Source organism: Protopterus annectens, chromosome 9.part0 (genome assembly GCF_019279795.1).
Source record: "Protopterus annectens isolate FY-2018-M chromosome 9.part0, PAN1.0, whole genome shotgun sequence".
Lineage (NCBI taxonomy): Eukaryota > Metazoa > Chordata > Ceratodontiformes > Protopteridae > Protopterus > Protopterus annectens.
In genome coordinates this window covers 1,821,103,070-1,821,115,692 of record NC_056743.1, presented here as the reverse complement: position 1 = coordinate 1,821,115,692, position 12,623 = coordinate 1,821,103,070, and positions in this window count along the sequence as shown.

Sequence of the window (12,623 nt, the reverse complement as noted above, 5' to 3'; positions counted from 1 at the left end):
CCAGGTGTTTCCGTACCTAGACGACTGGCTTCTAACTGCCACCTCAAAGCATCTACTTCTACAGAGCCTGCAGGCCACAACATCACTGGGCAATTCCCTAGGAATCACCTTCAATTGGCCAAAGTCTATGTTACGGCCATCTCAAAGGATAAAATTCATAGGGGCAGAGATAGATTCAAACCAGATGCGGGTCTATCTACCTGCAGACAGAATTCAGATCATACAAAGTCAGGTTCGAGCCCTACTCCCAAGTCCAAAGCCCCAGCCAGAATGGTCTTGCAACTATTGGGATCGATGTCTGCCACAGTTCTGCTAGTTCCCTTGGCAAGGTTACACATGAGAATCCTCCAGTGGCTTCTCTCAACTCAATGGTCCTTTCAGGAGCTCCCTCTCAATCATCTAATATGGATCACAGAATCTTGCAGATGAGACCTTCGCTGGTGGCTAGTGTCTTCCAATTTGGATCAGGGACGACCCTTTGCTCTTCCTCCCCCGCAAGCCAAGTTGACCACGGACGCCTCAGACGGGTGGGGGCATTCCCTGGGCAGGTCAGTCCAGGGCAAATGGCATCCGGAAGAGACCTCTCTCCACATCAACATCCTAGAGATGAGAGCAGTAGTCCTGTCCCTTCAAGCCCTTCACTGTTACCTCCCTCAGGGCGTAATTGCTGTTCACACGGACAACATGTCAGTTGTCTGGTACCTGAACAAGCAGGGAGGGACCAGATCCTATCCTCTTTGCAGAGAAGCGATGAGGGTCTGGGAATGGGCAATCTCAACCAATCACTTCCTAGTGGCAACTCACATACCGGGCAAATCCAATGTCGTAGCCGACAGGTTGAGCAGGACCATTCTCTCCTCACGAGTGGTCTCTGAACATAACTATTACAAGACAGATTTTCAGCGAATGGGAGTTCCTTGTTGTGACCTCTTCACTCCTCTGAATGCGAAGTGCAAGGATTTTTCTCCCTATCCCGGCTCCGGGAAGAGCGCTATGGATGCGTTAGTCCATCCTTGGCCCACCGGCCTGCTTTATGCCTTCCCTCCAGTTCCGCTACTACCCAAGGTAATTCAGAAGGCTTCTCATAGGGAGCAAGATGATCTTAATTGCTCCTTTCTGGCCTCGTCAAGTCTGGTTTCCCTATCTTCGGAAACATGCTCTGGAAGGTCCATGGTTCCTGGACCAGATCCCAGACCTACTGACTCATCAGTCGGGACTACTACACCAGTCCCTACACACATTAAGATTGACCTGGCTCCTCCTCTTCCAACCATAGTCAGGAGACATGCACTAGACCCAGAGGTAGTGCGCATATTGTCTTCAGCCCACAAGTTGACTACGAAGAAACTTTATTCTAGCAAATGGAAAAGATTTGCTATATGGGCTCAACTCCGGGGCCTGGACCCCATTTCAACTCCCGTAGCAGAAGTACTCAAGTTCCTAACCTCTCTTTTCAACCAAGGCTCTTCTGTTTCTACCATCAAAGTACAATTGGCAGCAATTTCTAACTTTCATGAATCCATAGACCCACCTTTAATGAGCAACAGGTTGTGTAAGACCTTCTTGAAAGGTGCTGCTCTATTAAGACCTCCAGTTTCTCATCCTGCACCTCCATGGGATCTGGATATAGTATTACGTGCCTTAACTTCTTCCCCCTTTGAACCGGCAGCTACCTGTGATTTAAAGTTTCTATCATGGAAGACAGCTTTCCTAGTGGCAATTACTTCAGCCAGAAGGGTTTCAGAACATCAAGCTTTGTCAGTAAAACCTCCGTACTTGGTTTTTCATCCAGACAGAGTTTCCCTCAGACCGAATCCTTCTTTTGTTCCTAAAGTCTGCTCTGCTTTATGCTTACAACAGTCATTAGAGCTCCCAGTGTTTTTCCCAAAATGCTCCAATGAAGCGGAATTTATTTTCCACACACTAGATGTCCATAGGCAGTTACGTTTTTATTTGGATAGGACCAAACAGTCAAGGAATACAGATCAGTTGTTTGTGTCCTTTGCAGAAAACAAATTGGTCACTATTGCCAAATGGATCAGGGACTGTATTACTCAAGCTTATATTTTTTCTAACGAGGAGCTTTCCACCTCTGTCAAGGCTCATTCTACAAGGGCTATGGCTACTTCGGTAGCATTTCATTCTAAGCTTGCTATTGGTGACATTTGTGCTGTGGCTACATGGTCTTCCCTGCATACTTTCATTTCTCACTACAAATTAGATGTGGCATCTAGAGGACGAGCTTCATTTGGTTCCACAGTGCTCAGGAGTGTTTTCCAATGAGCCACCCGGGATTTAGGTGCTAGGGACGCTGTCCCATCATTCAGAATGTAGGTGAGATCGGATCACATAACATCTTTTAGTTATGTACTCACCATAACTTCAGATGTTTGGGATCCATCTCGCCTACATTCCTAATAACCCACCCTCCTTCCCCCTTCCTTGGAGATCAGAGGATATCAGAAGGTCCGAATCCTGTTGTTCCATCTTGAAACATCTAACAATGTTATATAAACAAGCTGTGCATGTGTGCATGAATGCGGACAAACAAGATCTGGGGGATTAGTGGTGGTGCATCCTGGGATAAAGAAAGCTCAGCCAATAAGAGGCCTCGCTCTATAGCATAAAGCGTCGGAGCCGAGGTATCGGCTCCGAACCCATCATTCAGAATGTAGGCGAGATGGCTCCCAAACATCTGAAGTTATGGTGAGTACATAACTAAAAGTTTTTCCAATTTGCTCAGTATCTGCATATACTAGTAGTTGGTTCAAGACATTTTCCTACATGCAGTAGCTATTTGCTCAGTTTGTTTTTTGTAATCTTTATAATATATATTTACCATCTCAAAAGTGCTTTCTCCTCTCTGTACTCTTCTTTTCTAGACCTAACACCACTCTTAAGTATTCAACTGTGGTACCACCTTTATCATACTTATAAAAAAATTGCAGTCTGGGTCTGAACTGTCTGCAAACAGCTAAAGTTAACTTTGAGTATGTGTCTACCTGTTTGAGCCAATATTCATTTTCCCTTGAAGAGCACTCTGCGTTGTCTTGTAAGCAGCCCACACACACACACACACACTCATCTTCCACTTTCTCTCTTATTCCCTTCTGTTAGCAAATAGTATCCATAACTGATCAATACTGTGTGTTTGTTAATTTAAACTGAGATCACAATAGCCTACTGATACAAGGTTATCCTGTTTTTCCACCTGAGAAATGGTTAAGAAATGACTTACAGCATCAGAGCATTCCTTGGTCAATTGTGATTGTTTCTTTAACTCAAATTTGTCTTTGCTTTGGCTCATTAGCAGCAGTACAAAGAACTGCCTACTCAGACCCTTGTTCTCCCCTCACCCTTTCCTGTTTATTACTTTAAGACAATCCCAAAGTTAATAAACATTACCTGTGGCAGGCACCATTTTTAAAACTATAATCCACTCTGCTACAGGCCCAATGAGGAGCTCAGTGTCTCTACAGTAAATGTTTTACAACTGTAAATGCATATTTATGTTGAATTGTGTTAGAAATGTTACAACTGTATATGTTTATGTTGAATTGTGTTAGACAACTACTATGATTTATGCTTTATTATTGGAAGTTACTATGGCATGCTAGCATTTTGTCTGCACCAAGTTGTTTTTAGTATAATAGTATGGTCTATTTGCATAGCTGTACCTTGTTCACTAATGTTATTCATGTAATTGTGTTGTGTGTTGACAGCTCATACTGGTGTCTAATTATTTCTATATAATTGTGCTGTTACTGATGGATAGAATCACATTAGAGAACCATGACAGATTGTGGCTCGCTATATTTTTATCTGTGACTGCATAACTGTCTGAGGTTTCTTCTAACAGATATTTTTCCAATTGGCTCAGTATCTGCATGTACTAGTAGTTGGTTCAAGACATTTACCTGCATGCAGTAGCTATTTGCTCAGTTTGTTTGTTGTAATCTTTATAATATATATTCATCATCTCAAAAGTGTTTACTCCACTCTATACTCCTCTTTTCTAGACCTAACATCACTCTTAAGTATTCAACTGCAGTACCACCTTTATCATTCTCATAAGAAAAGCACAGTCTGGGTCTGAACTGTCTGCAAACAGTTAAAGTTAACTTTGATGATGTGTCTACCTGTTTGAGCCAATATTCATTTTCCCCTGGAGAGCACTCTGCTTTGGCTTGTAAGCAGTGCCCCCCATCCCCCCACACACACACACTCATCTTCCACTTTCTCTCTTATTCCCTTCTGTTAGCAAATAGTATCCATAACTGATCAATACTGTGTGTTTGTTAATTTAAACTGAGACCACAGTAGCCTTCTGATACAAGGTTATCCTGTTTTTCCACCTGAGAAATGTTTAAGAAATGACTTACAGTTTCAAAGCAGTCCTTGGTCAATTGTGATTGTTTCTTAAATACAAACTTGTCTTTGCTTTGGCTCATTAGCAACAGTACAAAGAACTGCCTGATCACACCCTTGTTCTCCCCTCCCCCTTCCCTGTTAATTACCTTAAGACAATCCCAAAGTTAATAAATATTACTTGTGGCAGGCACCATTTTTAAAAGTACAATCCACTCTACTACAGGACCCATGAGGAGCTCAGTGTCTCTCCAGTAAGTGTTTTACAACTGTAAATGTCTATTTATGTTGAATTGTGTTAGATATTTTACAAGTGTATATGTTTTGTTGAATTGTGTTAGACATCTACTTTGCTTTATGCTTTATTGTTGGAAGTTATTATGGAATGCTAGCATTTTGTCTGCACCAAGTTGTTTTTATTATAATAGTATGGTCTATTTGCATAGCTGCACCTTGTTCACTAATTGTCCCTGGAGGAGTGGCTACTACCTAGAAGCTGTAGTTTTATTGGCCATTTTGGGTCATTTCTAAACTCCTTGATCTCTTTCTCTTAAAACCAGGCTGCCTCATGGTTTTGGCATCTTTTCAGGCTTGCTAGTTGTTGCTGAAGCACCTACCAAGAGGAGAAAATGCTGAGAGAAGAAAAGGAGCCAGTTTTGTGATTTTAAGTATTTTTTTCTGATTTTTTTGTTAAGTTTTACTGCTTTGCCCCCTACTTTTTGGCATTTTCTGGCTTGATAAAGTTTATATCTGTAACAGTAACAGTACTTGGAACACATCTAGAGCCTGTTTACTGCATTTCCTGTGTTGCACTTAATTTAAAATCGTTTTTCTCTAAAACTGCATTTTACCTGATTTTGGCCTAGCACTCAAGTGTGGGGTCATTTATTGCACTGTTGTGATTATTTTGCTGCTTGTGTATCTCTGCTACGTTTAAACTACAACAAAAAGAAAAAAAAAACAAAAAAATCTTTCTTTTTTCCCACTTTCTGAAAGTTAAGAAAGTTCAGTTACAGATTTGCTGTTCTGAACTGTTTGGAAGTTTCTAGAAGGCCAGTGCTTGCTTGGGCTAAAGGGAAGTCTCTGTGTTCACCAGTGGGAGTGGTAAACACTGAACAGCCTGCCTGTCCCTGGAGGAGTGGTTACTACCTAGAAGCTGTAGTTTTATTGGCCATTTTGGGTCAATTCTAAACTCCTTGATCTCTCTCTTAAAACCCTACAACTCTCTTTTTGCGCAGTTTTGCGCACTGAGCAGTGTCGGGCAGCGCCGCCTAAACAGGTTTAAACTATTCCACGCTCCACAAAGTCTGCTCTTCACTTTTTCCCTGCGAACTGTTCAAACTCTCAAAGTAATCACTCTATTCTCTTTCTAAAGCCCTGCACTTGCTCAGCTCTTATAAGAGAACACTAACTAACTAAAGCACTACACCCTCCTTGACTTCTCATAAGTATTAGACTTCTGATTGGTCCTTCCTGATCAAGTGAAAAATCAGTTCCCTTCCCTAATCTGATCAGTAAAAAAAAAATAGTTCCCTATACTAATCTGGTATGTCCAAGGGTCAGTTTCAAGGTTACTCTCCAGTCCAGCTGGTGAATCTGGGAATTTTGAGGCAATGTTACAATTGCCTTATGTACACAGACAACCCTCTCCTCCTTCCAACAAACTCTAATACATGTGAGAGATGCAGTTACACAGCCAAACTGGAGGCAGAGCTGTCTCAACCCAAGAATGGCACAGTCAGTCAGGAGAAAAAGGTAACCACCCACACCACAAATCCAGTCTCACACAGACCTATTGCATCTGCATACCCAACACATAAACACACAAAAACAAACTCGGAGGCTCTAAATAAAAATCTGCCTAAATAGCAAAGATCTCCTAAGCAGATATACAAGCAACAGCCACCCCTCAACAATACCCACAAATCACATATCTCACAAAATCAGTGTGCCTCACAGTCACAGCCCATAAGGCCAAACAACACACCAAATACACTTGTTATAGGGGACTCTATTGTCCGGCACACTGACGTCCCACTCACCAGACTGAACAAGGAGAAGGTCACTGTAAGCTGCCTGTCGGGTGCCAGGATCTGCCACATAATGCAAGCACTCAGGTCACTCCAAAGCAAGTATAAGTATGACTCCGTCATTGTCCTTGCTGGAGTGAATGACCTGAGACGTACCTCCCTGGACTACATGAAAAGAGACATAGAGGAGCTCTCTAACCATGTAGCCCAGGCTGGTATGTCCCTGACCTTGAGTAGCATCTTGCCCTCACCATGAATGGTGCCACAGTATAAAGACAAAATTATCAGTTTCAACAATTGGCTAAAGTATTGGTGTCATTCAAAGGGGATCCAGTGTCTGTCAGCCTGGGATGACATGCTGGACAAGCCACGTTGCTTTGCTAGGGACTGCTTGCACCTGTCACCCTTAGGCTTTCGTAAACTTTCCAAGGCTCTTGCCACCCCCATAGTGCCTTTTTTAGGCAAGGCTCAAAGGACAAACCCACCTCCATAGACAACCCAAAGTTAAAAAAACTAAAGGTAATGCTACTCAATGCCAGAAGTCTAAACCTCAAGATGCACGCACTCGAGACTCTCCTCAGTATGGAGAAAATTGATGTCTGTGCAGTAACAGAAACCTGGTTCAAGGCTCCTGAGAGCACCCCAGCACTACCAGGTTATAACTCATACCATGTGTTTCGGCCCCAAAACTCAGACCGAAGCACAAAAGGAGGGGGAGTATCTATATTCATCAAAGATACCTACACTTCCAGGTTAGTGGCACTGCACGAAGCATCGGAAACCATCCATGTGCAACTAACAGCAGGCAAAACCACCTTTCAGTTTGTAGCCTGCTACAGAACACCCTCCATATTACAGGAACCCCACTTGGCATTCCTGAGAACACTGGAGAATATGAAGGTCTCTCCAAACACTATGTTATTGGGTCACTTCAACTGCCCAAACATTGACTGGGAAAACTACTCAAGCCCAAACACCCTCACCCAATGGTTCCTTGAATTTATAAACTCTAACACAATGGAAAAACTGGTCACCACTCCCACAAGAGGGAACAACATATTGGACCTGGTCATCACCAACATGGGGACTCTATGTTCCACACCAGAGGTAAACCCCTCATTGGTAAGATCAGACCATAAACAAATTTCCCTGGACATCTATATCCCGTCCCCACCCCCAACCAAGGAAATCACTGTAAAGAATTTCTCCAAAGCCAACTTTGCACTTCTCAAGACTGAGGTGGAATCCTTCAAAGCCCCTGGGCCAGAGGATAATACAGCCCTATCCACAGAATCCTTTACAAATGCATTCTATGAGCACCTGCAGGAATGCATGGATTGTGCTATCCCAAATAAAACCAAGACTCACTCCTCCAAAAACAGGAGACCGGTCTGGTGGACCATGGCCATAAATAAGCTATACAACAGAAGGAGGAAGCTACTACATGACAGAGCAACATCCCAAAAAGGGAAGGCATCTCTGATCAGTATTAGCAAGAAACTTCGATCCCTCATAAAATCATCAAAGGCCAGTTTCGAAAGAAAAATTGCCCTAGACACTAAAGATAATCACAAGGCCTTCTTTAGTTATGTCAGAAACATGGTGAAACTCCCAGATATGCTCTGAATTGTTGCATAACGGTACAAAATATACCGAACCTACAGACATAGCCAACATCCTGGCAGACAGATTCAGCACAAACTTCTCCCCTCCCCCCAAAGGAGCAAACGCCTATCCCAACTGAATGTAACCTCCCTGACATCACAGATGCACAGGTGAAAGCTGCCCTCTCCAAAGCAAAAAACACAGCATCTATGGGACTGGACAGTGTCCCAGGCTGTGTCTTACATGAGCTCCAAGAAGAACTGAACCCTCACATTAAGTCACTGTTCAAACTTAGCCTTACTACAGGATATGTACCCAAAGAATGGCGTACAGCTACAGTGGTCCCACTCCACAAAGGTGGTGCCACAACGACCCTCGAAACTATCGCCCCATAAGCCTGACTAGTCTAGTCTGTAAAGCTATGGAGCGTATTATCATGGAACTCATAAACAAAGACATTAGGAGCCTCCAGACACTGGACCCTACCCAATTCGGCTTTGTTAAGGGCAGATCTTGCATCTTAAACCTAGTTGATTTCTTTGAAACAGTTACCAAAGCCAGAGATGAGGGCAAGGTAGTCCACACAGCCTACCTGGACCTCGCAAAAGCCTTTGACACAATATCCCACTCGGGCATCATAAATAAGCTTACCAGCTTAAATATCAACCCCTATATCACAAGATGGGTTGCAAATTGGCTCAGAGATAGAACCCACATGATCAGAATGGCAGGTGCCATGTCCGAATCCAAACCAGTTACAAGTGGCGTCCCACAGGGCTCAGTTCTGGGACCTCTCTTGTTCGGTATATACTTCTCTGAGGTTCAGGCTAACACGGGGGGATTATGGCTGACAAAGTTCGCAGATGACTGCAAACTGGGGGCCATAATCAAATCTCCAGCTGACACAAGCATCCTCCAAAAGGGTCTCACAGAGATGGATGCTTGGTGCCAGAACCACGGCCTCAAGCTAAATGCTAAAAAGTGCATAGTCATCCCCTTTGGGAAAAACAAGGTACCCACAAATTACCACATAGGTGGTAATACACTAAGTATGGTAGAAGTAATTAGAGATTTGGGGACCAACGTAGATAGTAATCTCTCCTTTGATAATCACGTTGCCAAAGTGGTTAGAAAGACCTTCTATATAGCCCACCTTATCATGAAAGGGTTCACATCTAGATCAGGAGAGGTCATTGTGCCCCTCTACTCATCACTCATCAGGCCCATAATTGAATACAATGCCCCTTTTGGGATGTACCTTACCCGACACCTGCAGCAACTGGAGAGACCCCAAAAGTACCTCACCGAGAGGATCATGGGCTACAAACAGATATCCTATGCAGCTCGACTAAAGAAACTCCAGCTCTACTCAGTTGCTTACCGCCTACTCAGAGGCGATCTATGCCTGACGTACAAAGCCATGTCAAACCCAGAATTAATGGACATGCTCCACCTCAAAAAATCCAAGTCCCTTAGAGCTACATGCTCCAGGGACCTAAACCTCAGCACAAAAATAAATAGGACATGCTGGAGGGACAGATTCATTTCCCAGAGGCTCCCCTCACTCTGGAATAGAATCCCAATTCATGTTAGACATAGCCCCTCGCTGACCCTCTTCAAGCGAAATTTGGACTCGTGGATGGGAAATCATAAATTCACCCCTGGGATCTCTCCTGTGTCCCTGCTAGACAGAGGCACAGTAAACTAATCTTAAAAGGGTACCTTCTGTGACCTACTTTACAGAGGCACAGTAGGCTAATCTAATAGGGAGACAGAAGCCAAATACACTCTGGCTAGGCTTATAAATGTCCTAGGACAGATAGCCTAGTATCTACCTATGAACCTATGAACCTATAATTGTGTTGTGTGTAGACAGTTCATACTTTTATCTAATTATTTCCATATAATTGTGCTGTTACTGGTGGGTAGAATCACATTAGAGAACCACAACAGATTGCTGCTCGCTATATTTTTATCTGTGACTGCATAACTGTCTGAGGTTTATTCTAACAGATGTTTTTCCAATTGGCTCAGTATCTGCATATACTAGTAGTTGGTTCAAGACATTTTCCTGCATGCAGTAGCTATTTACTCAGTTTGTTTTTTGTAATCTTTATAATATATATTTACCATCTCAAAAGTGCTTACTCCTCTCTGTACTCTTCTTTTCTAACCTAATACCACTCTTAAGTATTCAACTGCGGTACCACCTTTATCATTCTTATAAGAAAAGGGCAGTCCGGGTCTGAACTGTCTGCAAACAGCTAAAGTTAACTTTGAATATGTGTCTACCTGTTTGAGCCAATATTCATTTTCCCCTGGAGAGCAACCCTGCTTTGGCTTCTAAGCAGCCCCCCCCCCCCCACACACACACACACACACAAACTCATCTTCCACTTTCTCTCTTTTTCCCTTCTGTTAGCAAATAGTATCCATAACTGTTCAATACTGTGTGTTTGTCAATTTAAACTGAGACCACAGTAGCATACTGATACAACATTATCCTGTTTTTCCACCTGAGAAATGGTTAAGAAATGACTTAAAGTTTCAGAGCAGTCGTGGTCAATTGTGATTGTTTCTTAAACACAAACTTGTCTTTGCTTTGCTCATTAGCAGCAGTACAAAGAACTGCCTGTTCACACCCTTGTTCTCCCCTCCCCTTCCATGTTTATTACCTTAAGACAATCCCAAAGTTAATAAATATTACCTGTGGCAGGCACCATTTTTAAAACTACAATCCACTCTGCTACAGGCCCAATGAGGAGCTCAGTGTCTCTCCAGTAAGGGTTTTACAACTGTAAATGCCTATTTATGTTGAATTGTGTTAGGCATTTTACAACTGTACATGTGTATGTTGAATTGTGTTAGACATCTACTATGATGTATGCTTTATTACTGGAAGTTACTATGGCATGCTAGCATTTTGTCTGCACCAAGTTGTTTTTAGTATTATAGTATGGTCTATTTGCATATCTGCACCTTGTTCACTAACGTTATTCATGTAATTGTGTTGTGTATAGACAGCTCATACTGGTGTCTAATTATTTCTATATAATTGAGCTGTTACTGGTGGATAGAATCACATTAGAGAACCACGACAGATTGCAGCTCGCTATATTTTTATCTGTGACTGCATAACTGTCTGAGGTTTCTTCTAACAGATGTTTTTCCAATTGGCTCAGTATCTGCATATACTAGTAGTTGGTTCAAGACATTTTCCTGCATGCAATAGCTATTTGCTCAGTGTGTTTTTTGTAATCTTTATAATATATCTTTACCATCTCAAAAGTGCTTACTCCTCTCTGTACTCTTCTTTTCTAGACCGAACACCACTCTTAAGTATTCAACTGCGGTTCCACCTTTAACATTCTTATAAGAAAATCGCAGTCTTGGTCTGAACTGTCTGCAAACAGCTAAAGTTAACTTTCAGTATGTGTCTACCTGTTTGAGCCAGTATTCAATTTCCCCTTTAGAGCACTCTGCTTTGGCTTGGAAGCAGCCCCCCCCTCCCCCCCCACACACACTCATCTTCCACTTTCTCTGTTATTCCCTTCTGTTAGCAAACAGTATCCATAACTGATCAATACTGTGTGTTTGTTAATTTAAACTGAGACCACAGTAGCCTACTAATACAAGGTTATCCTGCTTTTCACCTGAGAAATGGTTAAGAAATTACTTACAGTTTCAATGCAGTCCTTGGTCAGTTGTGATTGTTTCTTAAACACAAACTTGTCTTTACTTTGGCTCATTAGCAGCAGTACAAAGAACTCCCTTCTCACACCCTTGTTCTCACCCCTTCCCTGTTTATTACCTCAAGACAATCCCAAAGTTAATAAATATTACCTGTGGCAGGCACCATTTATAAAATTACAATTCACTCTGTTGCAGGCCCCATGAGGAGCTCAGTATCTCTCCAGTAAGTGTTTTACAACTGTAAATGCATATTTATGTTGAATTGTGTTAAACATTTTACAACTGTATATGTTTATGTTGAATTGTTTTAGACATCTACTATGATTTATACTTTATTATTGGAATTTACTATGGCATGCTAGCATTTTGTCTGCACCAAGTTGTTTTTACTATAATAGTATGGTATATTTGCATAGCTGCACCTTGTTCACTAATGTTATTCATGTAATTGTGTTGTGTGTAGACAGCTCATACTGGTGTCTAATTATTTCTATATAATTGTACTGTTACTGGTGGATAGAATCACATTAGAGAACCATGACAGATTGCTGCTCGCTATATTTTTATCTGTGACTGCATAACTGTCTGAGGTTTCTTCTAACAGATGTTTTTCCAATTGGCTCAGTATCTGCATATACTAGTAGTGGGTTCAAGACATTTTCCTGCATGCAGTAGCTATTTGCTCATTTTGTTTTTTTGTAATCTTTATAATATATATTTACCATCTCAAAAGTGCTTACTCCTCTCTGTACTCTTCTTTTCTAGACCTAACACCACTCTTAAGTATTCAACTGCGGTACTACCTTTATCATTCTTATAAGAAAAGTGCAGACCGGGTCTGAACTGTCTGCAAACAGCTAAAGTTAACTTTGAGTATGTGTCTACCTGTTTGAGCCAATATTCATTTTCCCTTGGAGAGCACTCTGC